The 20,281-nt window shown below is 28.8% G+C and overlaps 1 protein-coding gene across 3 annotated transcripts in view; it reads left to right on the forward strand.

Annotated features, from left to right (window-relative positions):
- The window catches only part of LOC130666729 (dipeptidase 1-like), a 200,668-nt gene that overhangs the window by 23,192 nt on the left and 157,195 nt on the right, over positions 1 to 20,281 (forward strand). Inside the window, exon 1 of one of the 3 annotated variants that reach the window (XM_057467960.1) lies at positions 3,532 to 4,122. The exons of the other annotated variants lie outside the window; for them this stretch is intronic. The gene's annotated coding sequence lies outside the window, so the exon portion shown is untranslated. Of the gene's footprint in view, positions 1 to 3,531; positions 4,123 to 20,281 lie in introns of those variants that run through there. 3 annotated transcript variants of the gene reach the window in all.

Below are 20,281 nucleotides of genomic sequence, written 5' to 3' on the forward strand. Positions count from 1 at the left end.
TTTTCAGACAATACCCCCCACTTTTTATAACTATTCAATGACTCAATTGTCATAATGGTATTAAAATTTTATTACTTAATTAGAAAAAATTTAAGGTATTGATCGAAAAAAGGGCAACGTCGCCGAGGTATAGATTAAAAAAAAAAAATTACTTGCAATTATTAATGTTAGAGGATCAAATTCACGCGTTCACTCTTATTGTTTATTGTTTTAATATGCAGTTGGCGCTCGACTCGATGTCTTCATGTATTAATAAAGTTAAGTTTAGTTTTTCCAGAGTTAGTCGCTGTCGAGCCTCAATCCAAATCAGTTGTTAACAGTTTTTTTTTAATAAACGAATTATTCTTTTATGAATACTAGTGTTGTATCTTTTATCAGAATTAAGTTCCACCTCAGTTATAATTTTAACAATTAACGCATAAAAGTTTTTTTTACGGTTAACCAACACTGAAAAACAAGTGTGGTTATCGTAACCATCTAAAGTGTTGTCATACTAAAATGTATCGTTAAATCGGAAATACTAGTTGCTGCATCAATTTTCTTCAATTTCAATGAAAAGTATTGTTAAGGGCATTCTCAGACAGTACCCCCCACTCTTTAAAATAATATGCAATGGCTTTCAACTATCAATTGAAAACAGAACGTAGTCGTAATTTTGCTGAGATATAGATTAAAAAAAATTACTTACAGTTGATATCAATTGTGAGTTTAACAAAATTTGTTGAATAAATTTCAGTAAAATCTTCATGTCAATTTTATAATTCGAATTTTCAAGTTTTATAGCCTGAAATTTACTCAACTCATTTAATACTTGTAAATAATAAGCCAGGGTCTAAAAAATCTCATCAATTATATAACTTAGTAACACCCGAGTTAGGTGAAGCCCAAGACCCAAAATAATGTACAAAATAAATCATTGCGTACATGAATAATGACATTTTCGGTATAAGTCCTTTCTAGATACTTCTTGCTTCTAATGCGATCGGTAGTTAAAACTTCTTCATCGAAATACTTACTGGACCATGACCTAAAAAATATTTGGGGTTGTAGGGTTGAGCAAATTGCAGAATATTTCACAATTGTTTAACTTTAGTGTATGAATTAGAAAATAATGAAAACAGGTATCGATTACCTTTCATTAAAAACGAAAATATTGAATGGTTTTTACAAAGTAATCAATCATTTTTTTACGTAATAATATGAATAGGGGAAAGGCGAGCAAACGGGACTATTAAAGAAATTATGGATATCCGTGCATCCAAATACGCCGAAGTAATTAAACCAAGTTTCCAGTTGCCATGAAAATGATTTTTTTTCTGAGCGGCCAAAACGGACCACCCTCCAAAAATAATAATTTTTCTTTTTTAAATAATATGATTAAATCGTTTATACTTTATTCAAGTGAAGATAGTGATTTTTAATTCAATAAGTAAACAAAGACGCTGAAAAAAAAAAAAATATTGAAGATAAATAACTTTTTCAAAATTTAAAATTAGTGAAAAAGACACTGTGTGTATTTTTTGATGCCATTTAATAAATAATTTTGAAAATAAAAATTGAGAAAAATAATTTTCAAGATAAAAAAAAATTGCGAAAAATGCAAAAAATCTTTGGGACACCCGAAATTGTGAAACAATTATATTAAGAGTCATAAATGATGGTTGAAAATAATTTTCGAAAGATAAAGTTTTTTACAAAATTTTCGGGTCGGTCACTTTGCCCACTCGGTCTTGTTTTGCCCACTCTTCCCCTATCAATAACGAAAAAAATAATGGAATTCAATTATAACAGAAATTCAACCAGAAGAATTTATTTAAATAATCAATGGGTAAAGTAATTGCAAATAAAAAGTTGAGTGGCAGCTAGATACTGTTATTATTTAACATTAAGTTAATCTAAATTTTTTTTCTCTTGATTATCTTCATGGATTTAGTTTGAAGCTGCTATAAATTCATCATTCGTTCGTTAATATTATCATAATAATCGTGTGCACTGACAGAAGGATTTCTTAGCATTTAATTTTTCTTAATATTTAAAAAATCATTTCTTAAACATCATTTCTTTGTATTTAACAAATATTTCTTAAATAGTAAAAAATATTTGTTAAATACAAAGAAATGATTTCTTAAATACTAAGAAATCTTTTTAAATGCTAAGAAATCCCTCTATCAGTATAATAGTTACTTTCTAATTCTTTTTGTTTACAATTACAAACAAAAATAAAAATACTGTTTATTGCCAAATTTTAGTAACCTATGGCTTTATTATAAATTAATAAATTGCTAATAATTATATGTATAAGAGTAAAAATGATCTTTTTTGATGCATTTTTCAAATTATTCCAGACACTTTAATCCATCTAACTTTAGTTAGACATATAAAGTTTCATTAAACCAGTTTAGACCATGTCACGCAATTTGTGTTAATTAAAACAAAAATTCCTTCTGCATAAATATAAAAAAAAAAAAAAGAAAAAAAAAGTTTCAACAATCTGCATGTGACTTTTCAAGCTAATGAACGCAGACGTATCTCTTAGGCAGACTTTACGACCCGGCAGCCACTCATTCAAATAAAAGAAAAGAAAAACTTGACAAAGAGCAAAGAAAGTAACAAAACACTCGCCATAATCATTACTCACATCATCAACCCAAAAAACGAATTTCTCAACTAAAACGTGTACGCCATCGGGTTAAAAATCTCTTTCCATTTCTTAACGTTCTCCTCTTTCTACTTTTCTTCACTTCCTGGCCACCCACTCACCCCAAACTTCTTGTATTTCTTCGCCCTTAGAAAACTTCTTAACGCTTCACTAGGAAACCGCCTAAAAATAAATAAGTTTAGCCGCTGGAAAAAGCCCAAGAGTTTGAAAACGCGTGGTGAGTGAAAGCTTTCGCTCGCTCGCTTGCCTGCCTGCAAAGGTCAATGAAAGCTCTTATGGCTTTAGTGATGCATAGACACTCGAAAGCTCGCGGATATACGAGAGCTAGATTCACAGCTTGAATGCCGCCACGAGCTTTTTTCCAATTTGTTTTTTTTTTTCCATCATTTCCTTTTTTTTATCTTTTTTCTTATACTCTATCTTCTTATTTTGCCTATTTTTCTACTTTATTATTATCATCTTCTTCATCACCTCTACTTGATTTTATATTACTATACATATCCATATATTGGCACACATGCGCGCGTGAATTTACCGCGCAGGTTAAATTGTGATTGCAGATGGCGTTTATGTCGTTCGTTCGTTCGTTTGTCCGTTATGCGTTAGAAATGAAAAGTAGGGTTCTGTTGAATCGTACAGTGGGGATAAGGTTTGTTGTCATAGTGGGGGCCAAAATGCTTACCGGAATTTAAGGAGGTGGGGGTAAACGAGACATCGCAGGGGTGAGAATAGTAGGATAGCAAATGTATGCTGGTAGGGGTGGATAGAAAAGGAGAAATGCTCGGTGGGTAGTAGGGTTGCCATGGGAGCTACCCGGCCGGGTCTCTAAAGCACCAGAAATCCCCAGTAGTTTTACCGCGGCGACTGTTAAGCGCGCTTCGGTTTGCTTTTTACCGTACAAAAAGCAATGTGTGCATGTGATTATGCGTGTGTGAATTGTGTGATTAAATCATTTTATATTTATGTGAACATTTTTTAAACGTGCTATTTGTGTTACTCACGTGTTATTATTGTTGTTATAAATTTAAACTTTAATAAATACTTTATTAATTTAAATAAATTTTTTAAATAAACAATTTAGATACCGAGGAAATTTATTAAAAATTTTTTAAATAAAATTTTTTACAAAAAAAATAAAAAATTAAAATTAAAATGAAAAAAAAATATAGATAAATATATCAATAAAGTAGTTTAAATAATGTTTGTCCTTGGTATGTCGTACTCGTTATCCTTGCAATATCCGCACCGTCAGTTTCACTGCCCACGCGTCGCCTCTGCATTTCCCACTGGCACTAGTTTCTCACCCAGTCGAGGATGAGATGACGAGAAAGCTTTAATCCTGTACGACACACTCAAAGAGAATAATCTACGGAATAAATATATTAAGTAGTTAAATAAATAAAATTTTTTATTAAACATTTTTTTAAATTTTATTAAACCAAGTGTGAACTATATTCAAAAAGGTGTGTTTGTGTTTTGTGATTTATCATAAATATTTATTTTAATGTTATTATTAATATTATTGTTAAATTATATGGTGAATTACTAGTTAATTATATGATGGCACTTGTAATGGTAATTAATTATTGTGATATAAATTTTGTTATTACACGATTATTGAGACGTGGTTTAGCTATCAGGCATTACGCTCCAGACGTCTCGACGCCGTTATTGCAATTCACTCGGCTATACTTCCTCGTAACTTCCTTTCTTCGAAGCTTTGGCATCTTTGCCCAGGAAATACACGTAAAATGAAAACCTGGATTGCTAGATACTAGATACCCGAGACCAGAGAAAATTCAATTGTTTTCTTTATGACTTTGTGTCAACAATTTAAATTTATTTATTTTTTTTTTCGTCTCAATTATTATTTTAAAATTATTTATGGAAACTAATTAAGCCGAAAAAATAAATGAACTTTTTCATTTTTTTTTTCAATTAATATGAATATTAAAATTATTTAAATTAATAAAAATAAAAAACAATTTTATTTCGTCCGGAAAAAAATTTAATTGACTTAATTTATTTACTATATAAAAAAATTATTATATTTTTAAAATTATTTATAAAAACTAATGACGCTATTAGTTTATATTAAAATAATAATTAAACAAAGCTGAATAAATTTGTTGTTAATGAACGGGAAATTTTATTGATTAGCGTAGGCTGATGGTATTATAAATATAAAAATGTATGAGCTAGTAGTGCAAGTTAATGCATGATCGGACCGCGTGTTACAGTCTGTATCACTCAATATGCTTTTTAAAATAGTCGACGTTGTTTTTTTTATTTTTTTTCAATAGTGAACGATTTTTTACTCGTTTTATTTAAAAAAAAAAGTTATGAATATTGAACAGTGTTGATGTTATTCAAGATAATGAATTTGATCAAACTTATACACTGGTATATATAATATACTAAGCTATTGTTTTCCCAACCAACAGTCTCTACAACATGACAGTAGTATCCTCGCCGCTTATTTCTCTCGTCAAATTAATTAACGCTAAACGACGGCGGCATTTTGTGCGCTCTCACGGTAAAGATCGGATGAGTTGAATGCACACCATCTTTCTTTGTCCTCCTCTCTCATTACCACTGTCAGTGTCTTTACTTACTCACTCGCTTACTCATTCTTACTCTTACTCTCTTGTATTCTTACTCTGCTATTATCATCTTTCTTACTTTGTTGAGCGATTGTTGTTTTTGTTTTAACATCACTCACTATTCTAATAATACAATTCAATTAGTTTCATGTTATTAATGGTAATAATTTAATGTATCTGATATCATTAATTTGAATTATTATTTTTTACAATTTCACGATGACTAGGCTGTAAAAAAAAAACCTTAAAAAAGAGCTTTAAGCTCGCCTTGCTTCGGTGTTAAGATTATTGGTGTTAAAACAACAACGCTATCGGTTTAAGTTTTTTTTCAATGTTGAGTCGTATTAAAAAAAAAAAGTAGTTTAACTTTTCAAGTATCACAAGTCGAATTGTATTTCAAATACAAAATAAAATTTTTTATTGTTTGAGAAACTAATGATATGACAGATTCACCAATAGTGGAGAGATTTAGAAAATATTTATCCATAATGACATATTAAATACGTACATACATACACTTGGACATCATCTTGAAATTGGCAGAATAGCATCTTAGGGCCTCAAAACGTCGAGATCTGTTGAAAACTCGGTTTTTGAAAATCGGACCGAAACCAATAACTTTCATTTTTTTGAAAATTTTCAATTTTCTTAGCGGAAAGTTAACCTGAGTCAAAAAATAAATTCGGATTTAAGTCTCAAAGTTCTCAATGAGGGTTTTGAGAATCAATTTAGAATTTTAAGATTGATAACAGTATAAAAAGTTATCCTGCACAGTAAAAAATTGTGTTAAAATCAACACAATCTGTATGTTAGAAACAGTCCACACAATATCTGAGTTATTTTTCAACACAGACTATTTGTGTTGAATTTCAACACAAATAGTCTGTGTTGAAATTTCAACACTTTTTTTGTGTTGATTTAAAAGTAACACTTAATAAATGATGATAATATCGATTTTTATACTACGTAACACCTTTTAAAGTGTTGAAGAGTAAATCGATTAAACATTTTAAAGTAACCCAGAGAATTGTGTTGATTTGACACAAAATAATCAACACAAAAATTTTAACACGGACCGTTTTTAACACAGATACACATTATTTTTTACTGTGTAGTTTAGTCCTCAAAGTGGTAGTTATGACCAATTTTACCACTTTGAGGACTAAACTTGAATAACAGTATCTGGATTAGAGCCTCAAAATACTCAACACATCAAGGAATAATGTTATCCGCATTTGAGCCTCAAAAGTCTCATTTGACGTATTCTCTCCCCTCCCTTTTTCTACATAAAATTTTTCAGTGTCCGAAAAATAACTTTTCATTCGTTGAGGATTTTGTGGTCTTACTTATAATTTTAAATCGATAAATTATTCGCATTTAGACCTCATAATTACCATCGCGGATTTTCAGTATGAAAGTAGAGTTACTTTCTAGGCAGCATATAAAACATCAAAGAAATGGAGACTTTTGAGGATTAAACTAGAATTTGTTTTTTGACTCGGGAAAAAATAACGATTTACTTCATTTTTCTCGAATAACATATGATATTATTCATTATATGTTTCAAAACTTTTTTTAATGTTAGAGATTGAAAATTGTGTCGAATGGTTTTTTAAACGTCAAAATTGGTTCATTATTTCTAAAGATATTGCTGATATAAAATAAAAAAAACAACGATTTACTTTATTTATTTTTTTTTTTTTGTTATTGTTTATTACTTATGTACCTGAAGATCGGAACATTTTTCACGCAACGAAAATGAAAATAATGTAAGTAATTTGAATTTAAAAGCGACTTAAGGGGTAGTTGGGGGGTGGCCTGCAATTTTCGGCTGACGTGCAAAACGTTTCAGAAATCTAGATTCAGTAGATTTTTTACTTTTACTTTCGTTCTGTGAACAACATTCCGATCTTTAGGTACATTATTACTTGAATTTAAGCAAAAATATATTAACAATAGTATTTTCGAGTCCAAGAGCAAGTTTCGGGGCTGGCCGTATACTCTATAGAGTCAGGCGGTTTTCAGATTTTTTTTATTAATTGTTAATCATGTGATATAGGAGAGGGAGAGGCAAAAGGGGGTACTTAAGGAAATACTAAGCTTTCGGGAACTCAAATACGCTAAGTATTTTTTTTTTTTTAATGATATTCAAAGTAAATAGAAGAAATTTTCAGTTACCGTTGAAAAAAAAAAATTTCATTTCTGCAGGCAAAGTGGGGTTTTAGGGGTTTTAGAGGTACCCCCTAAAAAAGGTAAAAAAAAAAACTTTCTGGATTTTAAACGAATTTGATTAAGTTGAATTTTTTTGTAAGTAATTTACATGAAGAAAAATTATATTTTACATGTTTATTGGATACAAAAGAAGAAAAAAAATTTTAAATAGTTTTTATCATAAAACAAACGTCATTAATATTTTTTAACTGACAATTGATTTTTTAAAAATTTTACCAATAAAAATTCAAAGTAACGCTTAATTATATTTACAGAAGTGATTTTGGAATATTTAAAAACCATTCAAAATATAAAATTTTTTTTATCAAATTTTGGGCGTACTCCGTTTTGCCTACCCTACCCCTTTTGCCCCCTTCCCCTTCCCCTACTTTGAGAGATATTATTTTTAATGTATAGAAGCAAAGATTTTAAAGAGTAAGCATGAAAGAAAATGATGCTATAATACAGTCTAATAAATATGAATTATTCCAAGGTATCATAAGAATTATTCCCATAATTTAATATTAATATAACGTAGCAACTATACCCACGGGGATAAGAAAGATCCTAGATATTGTGAAAGTAAATCCTATTATTCAAGTAACTACACTCCGGAAATAAGTGTGTCATCAAGCGTGTTAGGGGTGTTTATGCGAGGTCGTTACTATTGAGAGGAATCCAGACTTTTTATACTTCGCAGCTGAGGCTTTACAATAAAAATTTCATAAATTTTCGAAATCTATTATCGAGCAGATGAATAAATTATTTAATTGTAAATTTTATACCGGAAAATGAAGGAGGGGATAGATTTAGCTTTCTAGGAAAAAAATGTCAGCAATTTCCCTGAATAAGCATTTGATACACTGTAAAATACTTTTTGGAGTAAACGAGGATTAAATCCAAAGTTAATGTGGAGAGGGTGACTTTTTATTTATCTAATCCTCTCGGAGTAAAATTCACTCCGAAGGAGACTTTATTTTAACATAAAAGCTTTGGATTAGAGTGAATGCGGATTAAAACAAATTACGAGTTCGCTCCTGATTTTTTATAATGTAACAATATGATTGAGTCATTAAAAAAAGTTTACTGTCGAGCAAAATGAGCCCCTAAAAAATTTGAAAAGCTTAATTAGTTTAAAAAAATTTTGGGTGACCCGAATACCCCCAGTATTCATATTGTTCTTCTAGACCGTAAAAAAAAAAAATAGTTGGACACCCATTTTACCCATTGTAATGTTAATTCCTGGGTAAATCAGGTTAAAAATCCGGTGCATCAGAGTAACATATTGTCCATCTTAAAAAATAAATATAACATATAGGATGGTTAATTTTTTTTTTTTATAAACGTAATCAGTAGATTATTTAATAGCCAAAAGTATCATATTTGGTATTAAAGAAAAAGCTCAAGTATAATTTTAGTGGAGAGGAGGGAAGGTTTATCATTCTGTTAGAGAAAGAATTACTCAGGTTAACTAAAAAAAAATTCAATTTTAAAATCATGTTACTTACTGTTGTAATTAGAATGAATAACTTAAATGAGTATAATTAAAATAAATTTGAAAGATTTTTCGCTATGTTTAATGCTGAAAGCTGAGCAAGATGAAATAAAAGTAAACCCACAAGTGACAGTAGTACAAAAAAGTTATGAAAAGAACCATACGACAGAATAATTACATGTGGTGTTGTGGGATTAAAAGTGCATTAAAAATGAGTCGAATGTATCTCTAATTTAAAAGTTGATGTTTTTTCATATGAATGTTTATTAAATATTTAAATTATAGAAAAAATTTTTGTGTAGTTAAGAAATTATTCAATTTATTTATATAGTTATCTTTTATTATTATTATTCGTATAATTGAAACTCAAATTTCAAGTAACGTATTCTCATGTGAATCACGTGCAAAACATGAAAGTTTTTAATTTTTAGGGTTTCCGTGATGGAGCTCTTCTACGATCGTTCTGTACGTATTAATTTCAATGAAAGTTAAATACGTCATAAAATTTTTAATTAATTATCTTATAAAAGTTAATACAGAAATAAAAACGAATTTCTTAAAGTCTAACAGGAATTTCAATTTTCATGGATAAATTTTATATAAATTTACATTGGAATTTATTTTTAATAAAAAAATGTTTTAATAATAAAATAGTATGTTAGGTCCAACAAAAAAGGTCACGATCAATAAACTTATTAAATTTTTCGAATGCATTTTTAATGATTTTTTTACTGGTTGAAATAGATATTATTGCACAGTCAAAATTTTTTTGACTCAAAAATTATTTCCAGTTAAATTTTTTAAATAATTATTTATTTTGCTAATAAAAAAGTTAGAACATTTTGACCCGCGTGCATAATTGCCTATCACAGCGGTAAGCGAGGGATAATATTGAGATGCCTCGCCGGCTTTCCCAGCTGTATGTACTGTTTTTTTTTCTCATCTTTAATGAAATTTATTGTTACACAGTAAAAAAAAAAAAAAGAAAAATCACTATCTATCAGTCGGAAAAGCAGCAGATTTTTTTTTACTAAAATGACATACATAAAAATATATACACTTTAAACATGAATTAGTGAAAATAAGTGAATATTCACTAATTCTAAGTGCAAATCGAACCAAATATTTCAAAAAGTGGTTCGATTCTCGCTCTAAATTAGTGAATATTCAATTATTTTCAGTAATTCATGTTTAGAAAGTAAGTATATTTCATGATTCATTTTTTCAAAATACATGGACTTAATGATGACTAGATAACGTGTTATAAGTTACTTTCATTTATGCTCATGTATGCTATAAATGTACCCTACTTAAATGTGATTAAAAAACACACTCGTTTTTTGAGTGTAATCCTATACAGCCGCAAAGGAATGGTTTTTTCTAGTACCACATAGAAACCATTCCTATAATTTTTTTTCTTTATACTTAATTACAGCAGATTTAAAAAATACATTTCAAGCTTAATTTTTTTTTTTATTTTTTTTTTTACTTGTATGTTGATATGGAGAAATGAAATATTTTTAGTTTACCACCAGGTTTATTTGGAGAAAAAAAATATGAAAAACGTGCGTTCGTACACGGAAAAAAAGTTATCTTAAGTTAAGAAAATTCTTTTGAAAACAAACGTTTGCGGGAACCAAGTCAAGATTTGTTGAGCCAAGAGAGTTTGTTTTGGTCAGAGGAGAGTTCTACTTTATCCGAAAAAGTTGAAATTTTCAAAAAAATTTTCTGAAATTAAGAATATTTACTTTCACTTGAAAATTTTTTTTTCTTTGTACATGCACACATAAGACATTTTGATGAAAATATTCAGGAAAACTTCGATTTGTTGAAAAATCGGTTTTCGAAAATCGGACCGAAACCAATAACTTCTTTTTTTTTTTAAATTTCCAATTTTCTTCGCGGGAAATTGAAAAAAATGATAAGTAGGACCAGGATTTTTGCTTTTATTTAAAAATAACAATTAATAATTAATGGTGTCAAATTTTGGAATTACAATCGAAATATTGATCGTATAACAAAATTTTTCCAATAAAAGTGGTAGAAAATTTTATTCTCTAGAGAAAATGTTTCTTATGATTTTTTCATACGACCAATATTTTCACCATAATTTCAAAATTAAGATTTCATCATTTATAAAAATTTGAATCATTCATTTTGAATCTCAATTTTGGAATTACGGTGAAAATACCGGTCGTATAAATAAATCATAAGAGACATTTTTTTTATAAAAATAAATTTTCTACAACTTTTGTTTGAAAAGTTTTTTTTTTAGACCAATTTTTTCGCCTTAATATTAAACATTTGAACCATTCATTTCGAAGTTAAGGCAAAAATCTTGTCCCTAATGATAAGTTATAGTAAAAGAAATCGTTGAAATCGGCAAATATTAAGATGAAAATTCTGAATAGATGTGTTTAATTTAATTTTATTGGTTCAGAAACTAAGAGGATTAAATCTTCCTTTCATTAATATCAATAGAAGTAAAATTGATTTGTATTGTTTTTTTATTCGGGTTAATATGATGTATAAAAGTGAAAAATTTTTTATTACAAAATAAAGCTCGAGGAAAAGAAGAAGGGATTTTTTCATTCAAGTAGACTATTGCATCTCTGCTTTTCAAGTTTTCATTTTGCTCTCATCGTCGAATCTAATCCGACAGCGAGAACAAGCTCTTCTTGTTGTATTGTTGTAGAGAAAACTTACACAATCATTTTCACTTTTTTAAAATCTTTTCTTTAGTGTATCCTCCTATTACTTGATTATTATTTGTTTCAAATCCTCTTACTTCTACACAATATGAATAAAAATGAACAAGCTACATAAAATTTTATCTTCATACATAATCTGTCAATTTTTTCTTTTTTACTCAATTCTCGAAAAAACTCAAAAATTTTCTTTTTAATATTTATGAACAAGTTTGATACAAAAAAAAAATTGAATTATAGTTTATTTCTTTATACTCTCTAAAGTAAAAATCCTAGCAACTGACCATGGTCTAGTTTCTGACCTTTCCAGAAAATTTAAAAAAAGATGAAAAGATCTTTAGAATTTTCAACTCTTTCAAAATTATATTTTATTCATGAAAATAATTGAATAATATCTGAATAAAAATTATTATTGATTTTGATTATAAATTATTATATTATACATAAATATATATTTGTATTTCAACATTTATTATTGAGGAAATATAATAAATATAGGAGTGAAATGGGTCATCCCAAATTTTTTTTTCGTTTTTTTTGACTTTCAATAGTAATTTACTATATAACGTACGTGCGAAAAAATACTGATTACGTGTATAAAAAAAAAATTATTTATGTCATGTCTAAATATTATTTTTTGGAGCGGAAAATGATACTCTGACAGGCCAAAGTTACCCATGTTGACTATAATTCTACGCTCTACATCACAATATAGCGTTTAAACGATCGATAAGTCCATCAAAATATTTATTAATAGTAAAAAATAACAATAAATGAAACAAAATAATTGTATCTGTAGTTCTATAAAGAATATTCGAAAAGTTCCGAGTGACCTTAGTAATTTTATGTTAACTCTACTTCAAGATTAGTTCTTCTTTTAGTTTGTGATAAATTATTTTTAACAATGAATACGAAAAAAATTTTTCTGCAAAAAGGCATATAGGGGAAGGGTGAGTAAGTTAGATCACCTTAAAAATTTGGTAAAATATTTTTTTAAGTTGATTTAATGTTTTGTCGGCCACAAAAAATACACAGAGTGCCTTTTTCGATATATTTAAAATTTATCGAAGTTATTTATCTTTCATAATTTTTTGGTTCCGGCATCTTTATTTACTAACAGTATTGCAAATTTCTTTTTTCAATTAGATTAGACATAAACAATTTTATTATAATCTTTGTTTTTAAATAAAAAAAAATTATTTTTAACTTTTTTTGAGGCTGGTCCGCTTTGGCCACTCGAAAAAATTTTGTTTTTTTATGGCGACCGGAAATTTTTTTTAATTATTTCAAATGGAAGTCAAAAAAAAGATCGACTGTATTCAAATGCGCAAAAATCCATCATTTCTTTAGCGGCCCCTTTTTCCCTGCACCGTATATATATAAACATATACATTCTTTTTTTTTCTTTATGAACTCGACGACAGCAGAAAGTTTAAAGTCTGACCTCCAGGGTCAACTCCTTTTTTTTTATACATCTATATACTTTAAATTAGATTTTTTACTAACAGCTCATCCGTTTATCCTTTGAAAGGTCAGTTTATCTTCCATTAAATATTAAATTGAACTTGATAAATTAAATTTATTACACAACCATATACTTGATTACATTTGTAAATATTTAAAGAATATTATTTATACATTCCGGGGCAGTTAAATTTTGTATTTGATACAATTATATAACATCCTTTGACGCTTCTAAAAGATCCATTATTCAATAGCATTATCTCTATGCGAGTGAAAAAAAAATAATAACCATTCATTACTAAAAAGTAATTAAATTCTCAAATTATATCATTTTAATAATAAAAAATTTAAATACTAATTGCATAGGGTTTTGTCATTAAATCACGTATGTTAAACTTTCATTGTGGTCAAATATCTCGATTAAATTGTCCATCATAAATATTTAAATGGATGAAGAGTAGAAAAAAAAGCAAATAAAATGAAAAAATATAGAAAGGGAGTTCCGGTGCATGTGGGTGCGAGAAAAAGGGAGAGAAACAAAATATATCGAAGCCTGAAGCGGTAGGTAAACACGAATCGGGATATAGAGGCAAGTCAACAAATATTGTGTGAGTTGCCGTGTGATAAGCAAATTACAACCAGGCGTTCAACATTCCGAATAGTATATTCATGACGATATATAGATTTAACGCAGAAAAATAAATCGACCAGAATCGATGCTTGGATTATTGTATAAACAGTTTCTAAATTTATTTATGCATACATACTCACGCATTGTTTACTTCAACTAAATTAATTAATATGTCACTCAAATCCTCAATATCTGAGTGTTTTAATAGATATATTTATGTATATATCGTTGAATCAACAGTTTTTTTCTTCGGCTATTTCGAATGTAATTGATTTTTAGATTTATTATCGTATGTGTTGAAAAAGCTCCTATATAAATTTTAAGCCTCTTATCTCTACCAATACTCAGTTTAACGATTTTTAAAAAAATTAACCAAAATGATATTTAAATTTTTAGATTTTCACAAACAAAAAAAAAAGCTACACGATTATTCAATAAAGGATTATTTTTTTTGTTTTTGAATCGACTTTCAGAAAGTGTCCAAAAATTAAAAAACACTAATCGATACTGTTTTTGCCAAATGCAGCCGGAATTATGGATTCTTTGTTAATAATAGTTTTGATTTTCTTTTTATTTAATTCATACAATTTGAAATCTTACATCCAATTTTTCGAACCGCGAACGGAAATAGAATTTAAATACCTCTAATTGCCGGATTTTCAAACAGCATCCCATTTATAACTTTTATGAAGGCTCCGGTCAGGACAGGCTCCAGTTTCCTTATTGTCGTAAGCTTGACGTGGTAACTGGCCAGGATTAAATACATATCCCAAATTTTATGAGCATTGTCAGAAACCCAATCGGAAGCAAATATCGGAACCATATTGTTGGAAGCCCACACAGGCAACTAGTCAGGCTTAAACTTATTTACCCGATTACAAATGCCAAATCAGGGACCTTACTGTGATTAAGTATATATGAGAAACCTTATTATCCGGAGCCCGCCCAATAGACTATTAGGGCTTGAATGCATTTGACAGATTATATACGCTGGATTAGAAAATTAATTGATTCATTTTTTCATATTTATATGTGTGTGTGTTTGCATAATTTTTTTTATGAATTATTTTTAAATTAACCTGCATTTTTTTTTTATCTTTTCAAAACAATTTTGTATCATGGATATAAATATTTGATTGAGTTAAAATTTAAATACTAAATAATTTAATTAGTATATAATTATTATAAAATTATAATAATTAGTATAAAAATTTCGTAATTTATTGTATTTGAACTATATTAATATTCTGATTTAATTGAGTTATTTTTCATCATTCATATATTTGATTTTTATTGAATGTATGCTAAAATAATTTTAAATTTATATTCGAGATATGTGAAAAAAATTTTATGAGATCAAAGAGATCATTAATAAAAGATTAAAATATTTAATCAAACTATAAATATAAAATATATATTTTATATTACTTCTCCAGTCGATATTTAAATGGTAGATCAAACGTAGTCGACGTTGAAATAGTAAATTAGACTTTTAAAGACGTAAATGATCATAACACCGTATTTTAAATGTACGCAGAGACAAAGGTCGCTCAGACTTTTTTTTGCAGTGTAGGTTCTATATACATTTTACAATTGCGAACGTCTTATGTACGTTTTTGTACTTCGAATACATTGAAAAGCAGGTTTTAATATTCATTTACGTCTTCAAAGGTCCAATTTGCGATTTCAATGCAAGTACATTAAATCTACGGTTGAAATTTAGACCCAGGTATTTGTATAACTATATTTTATATGAGACTCAAATATTTTAAAATGAAAACATAAAATTCCATTTGATAAATAGCTAAATTATGTAAACTTAAAACAAATTTTTCATTTTGTGGTTTAAACTTTACCGCTACTGGAACGACTGAGACGAATTAAATGTCAATTTGCGATTATCTCACTTTACAGAGTATCAAAGAAAACCTCACTGGGGGGTAGAGAAAACAAAAAAAGGTACTAGGCAGGAATAGTAAGAGATTAAAATAAAATAAAAATTAAAAACTGTCATAAAATTAAACGCAAACAACTTGAACAAATAAGTGTGTGATAAACGTATGATGGCGGTAAAAAATGCAAACTCTCACCCTAGTGTTTCTCGTCACTCTCGAGGCGAGAAATACATATCTTATTTACAAGCTGTGTCTTAAAAAAAAAAAAAAAAAAAAAAAAAAACTATACAAAATAAAAGAGATGACAAAGAGTGAGACGAGTGCATAAAAATGAATGAGAGAATAAGAGAATACATTTATGAAGGCTGGATTTAATAGAAGAAAAATGTTGTTGTTATAGTGACAGGTTAAAGTAAAGTTGAAAGACTCGTTCTTTTTATGATTTTATCTTTTATTATTCTAATATTTTTGACAATATGCGTCTTAAGGTCAAAAGTTCATAAAATATTTACGTCTGGAGTAGGAGGGATAAATGTGTAAGCCGATGATCACGTTCAATCCCCAAGTGAATCGAAGATTAATGGAATCAATGTGAAATTGGGTGCATAATATATCCACCTATGTATATATATGTGAATTAACGGATATATATGTGTACAGATTAAGGATATATAAGATAACTCAACTCGGAAATGATAGTAATGATGCAATAAAAATTTATAAATTAATATTTAATCGTATTATAACAATAAATAAAAAAATAATGGCACTTATATATCTATAAATATATATAGAAGAGGGTCAAATAAGGGAGACTAAAAAAAATTTTATTTCTTTTTTTTTCTGAATACGCTGTCTTTTACTTTTTACTTCAATTTATAAACATAAGATGAACTTCTAATTGTCCTAAACATTTTTTTTTCATTTTTCAGGCAAAATGGAGTATATATTATAAAAAAAACATAAAAATCAATTTTTAAGAAAAGCAGAAGAGTATAGTGGTCCGTGCATAAATTTAGTAGTAGATATGATTTTGAGCTCAATTTTCGAAATATTATGCGAGGGTAGTTCAAATTGCTCGATAATTATGGTTGAAGTCATAAATTGCGATTTCATACCCTTTGTTTCAAGGTAGATTTCTTTAGAAATCGGACTATTGCTATGAGTCTCATGATCGAATTATCAAAAAATTTTGCCACCATATATCTTATTTTACCTAGTAGAGTCAAAAAATACCATCCACTCAAAAGTTTATATATACGATATAACGCGCCCTGTCATCACGATAGCGCCCGCAATTGTTAACGGATCAATGATATTTTATACACTTATCTATTGGACGATTACTTTGATCAAGTTTAAAGATGAGCCCAATCGGTCGCCCGACTAGAATTTTTCATAAGGGCCTGGTGAGGTCCTTATCGGATTAACCTTATTTCAAATAAGCTCCCGATCAGGGTATCGTGACGAGGATCCTGATATGGATGTAACGCTTAAGACCCATGAGGTCCTTGTCGGGATTGCCTTATCAGGACCTTACCAGGATATCCTCATCACGCCCTTATCAGGATTACCTTATTAGTAATTATTTTTAAAAAAATATTAAATTGCAAAAAATAAATAAGAGAATTTTAATTCGATCGAGAATGTTATCTATTGTATTGAGAGCATTAATTAGAGGAAGTAAAGATATTTTTTATTGATGAAAAAATCCCGATAACTGCTGGGCTCGAACCTGCGTCCTTTCGATTTAAAGTCCTCGATGCTATCCACTGGGCTGACATACACAAGTGATCTTGAAAGTGTAAATATAATATTCATTATGATGTCAAAGAATAACTGATGAAGAAGTAAAAAATCTGTGCTACAATGATTGACGTGATTGTTATATAATATTCTTTTGTACTTTTTTAAATTTTTAACCTGTAAATGAAATATTTGAAGGAATGCGATAACTTTTTTTTGAATAAGGATATCCAGATATGGTCCTGATCAGGAACTCGTCAGGTTGACCCGATGGCAAATAACATTTTTAATAGAGATATCCTGACGAGGTCCTGATCAGGAACTCGTCAGGTTGACCTGATGGCAAATAATTTTTTTTTTAATAAGGATATCCTGATGAGGTCCTGAGAAGGAACTTGTCAGGTTTGCCCTAATAAGGCAAACCTTATATTAAACTGATAAGGTCCTTATGGTACTTCAGGCAAATCAGGAAGAAATTCTAGTCGGGCGATTGGTTTGGAAGTTGTGGGTGTTTGAAATTTTTGTTGATTTCCATAAAAATGATTTTTTTGGCTTTACCTTTAAATAACTTTTGAAGGGAAAATGATAACTCAATTCTGTAAAAAATATCTCACAATTTGGACGATTAGCTTTAATTTTCACCGTAATACTTGATTTTTTGAAACATATTTTATACAATTTGATGATATCGAAAATTTCACAAAAAATAAACGAAGCTTATTTTTGCAGCTTATTCTTCTAATAACTTCTACTAAATGATAAGGCATAACTCATTTCTTTGAAATTCATGTTTAAGCTTACAAAATAAGTATTAATTACACTATTGTAGCTTCATTATATTTATATAAGACATCTACCTTTCCATTTCGGGTAAAGCCGGATTTTTTTCAATTTTTATATTCTTCATTCAACTCTCAAAAAATTTAATTTCATAATTTGACAGCAATTTTGCTTACCTTTGTTACTGTCTTATTGCACAAACAGTAAGAAAATCTCAATTGAGAACGGTTATTAGATAATGTTGTCCAAGCTTTTCTCTGAAATAAAAGCCCTAAACGCAAAATAAAGACACAGACCCGATGCTTTACTCTATGAACTAGCAAAGTGCACTTAAATTTTTTGATAACTTCCATTTGTTTACGAGAAAAACTTGGACAAAGTTCCCATTTACCGTACAAGTGCAACAAAGATAGTACCGTTCATCCACTTGAGTGCGAATAGAGACACAAATGAAAACGCGTCTTAAAATAAAATTTTTTCAGCGGTCGATTTTGCCCCTGAATCGGAATAACGAAATTATTCCAAAAAATAATTTATAAATTTGAGGAAAGACAGCTATCTTGGAAAAATGAAAATTATGATAGAAAATTAGCAATAAAAAAAAAACGTTGAATTTTCGTAGAAACTTGAATTTGTGCCTATTAAAATAGGTGAGGATATTGCTATCGACAATAATAATAAAAAGAAAAAAAATTAATAAATAAATAAAAGAAATTCGAATTTAGTAGTAGCAATTCATATCTTGTCATAATATATCAAATGACTAATCCATCAATTTTCTTCGTTCTATGTCTTATTTTGTGTTGTCAAGCTGAAACGTGAAAGTACTTGCGGGGCGATAGAAGATAGAGTTTAACAGACTGAGGCGTACTAACGAAGTTTGTACACCTCAAAGAGACCGTCGTGTTCCCACGAGATCAATTCTAATTGGATCATTCCAGTCGCACTTGAGGATGAAAGAAAAAGTAAAAAAGATATATATGTTGCTTCAAGGTACATTTTCTTATCTATACGATCAATAATACATTTTTGCACACCTCAAGGACGAACGCGCTTTGTTTGCTTTACGATCAAAATTATTTTTTCGACTAATTCCTTACATCAAATCATCTCTATGTCTACACTCTGTTGATTACACGAAAATGGTTTTAATTGTATACTAGTGCAAAGACAATTTATTACGTAATAAATCTCATCATGTATTAAACCGATTCATGATTTCTTTGATTTAAGAGAAATTATTTTAAAAAATTATCCCACGCTATTTAAAAAGGAAATCGAAAATTGCGATGAGGAAGTTATTAATATTAATACTAAGACAGCTGCCCAATTTCAAAACACAGTAAATGACAAATTTTTCGAAATCGATTTTTTAGTATTTTTAGCTCCAGTGGAATCTTATGAACATGATTCGATGCATATTTTAAAAATTTTATTTTTGTCAGTTACCTTTGGCAGTGTTACACATGTGTTTTGAAATTGGACAGCCGAAGAGCTCAAACTTTAACAGTGTTTTTTTTCCGCCATCTTGAACAAAATTTTCCATATGATTTTTGAAAAACAAAAAATGTCGATTTTTTTTAATCGGTTTATATATATTTTTAAAAGTTAATAAGGCTTATAATTAAAAATATTTTATTACCAAAAGACGAACATTGAAAAATTAATTTTTTTAATTAAATGGAACTGTTTAATGTCAGTGTTTTCTTTTATTTCAAACACGCATTTAACTTGTTTAAGATGAGAGCCTGTGCGTTTAGAAACAATTAAACTTGTTGTAAAGGGAGTAAAACATACGCAAGTATGCTGGAAACTACGTTAACCAAATTAAATTGAAATGGAGTATAAAGAGGAGGGCTGGTAAACGTGGATGTGGGTGCGAGTGAGGGTATGAGTGTGGGTAAAGGTTGTGATAGAGAAAGAGGTTAAGTTTAGAAGCAAGTAGCGTAGGAATGAAGGAATGGAAGGTTGACCAAGTGTGAGAACGTGCATGGTCTATATCTTCGTTAAGAGAGTAAATGGAGGGTTAGATTTAACGGCTGCATCGGCTTTTCCTTCGGCTTCAACATATCTCCTTTCACCTTTTTTT

The sequence above is a fragment of the Microplitis mediator genome, chromosome 4 (assembly GCF_029852145.1).
Source record: "Microplitis mediator isolate UGA2020A chromosome 4, iyMicMedi2.1, whole genome shotgun sequence".
Taxonomy (NCBI): domain Eukaryota; kingdom Metazoa; phylum Arthropoda; class Insecta; order Hymenoptera; family Braconidae; genus Microplitis; species Microplitis mediator.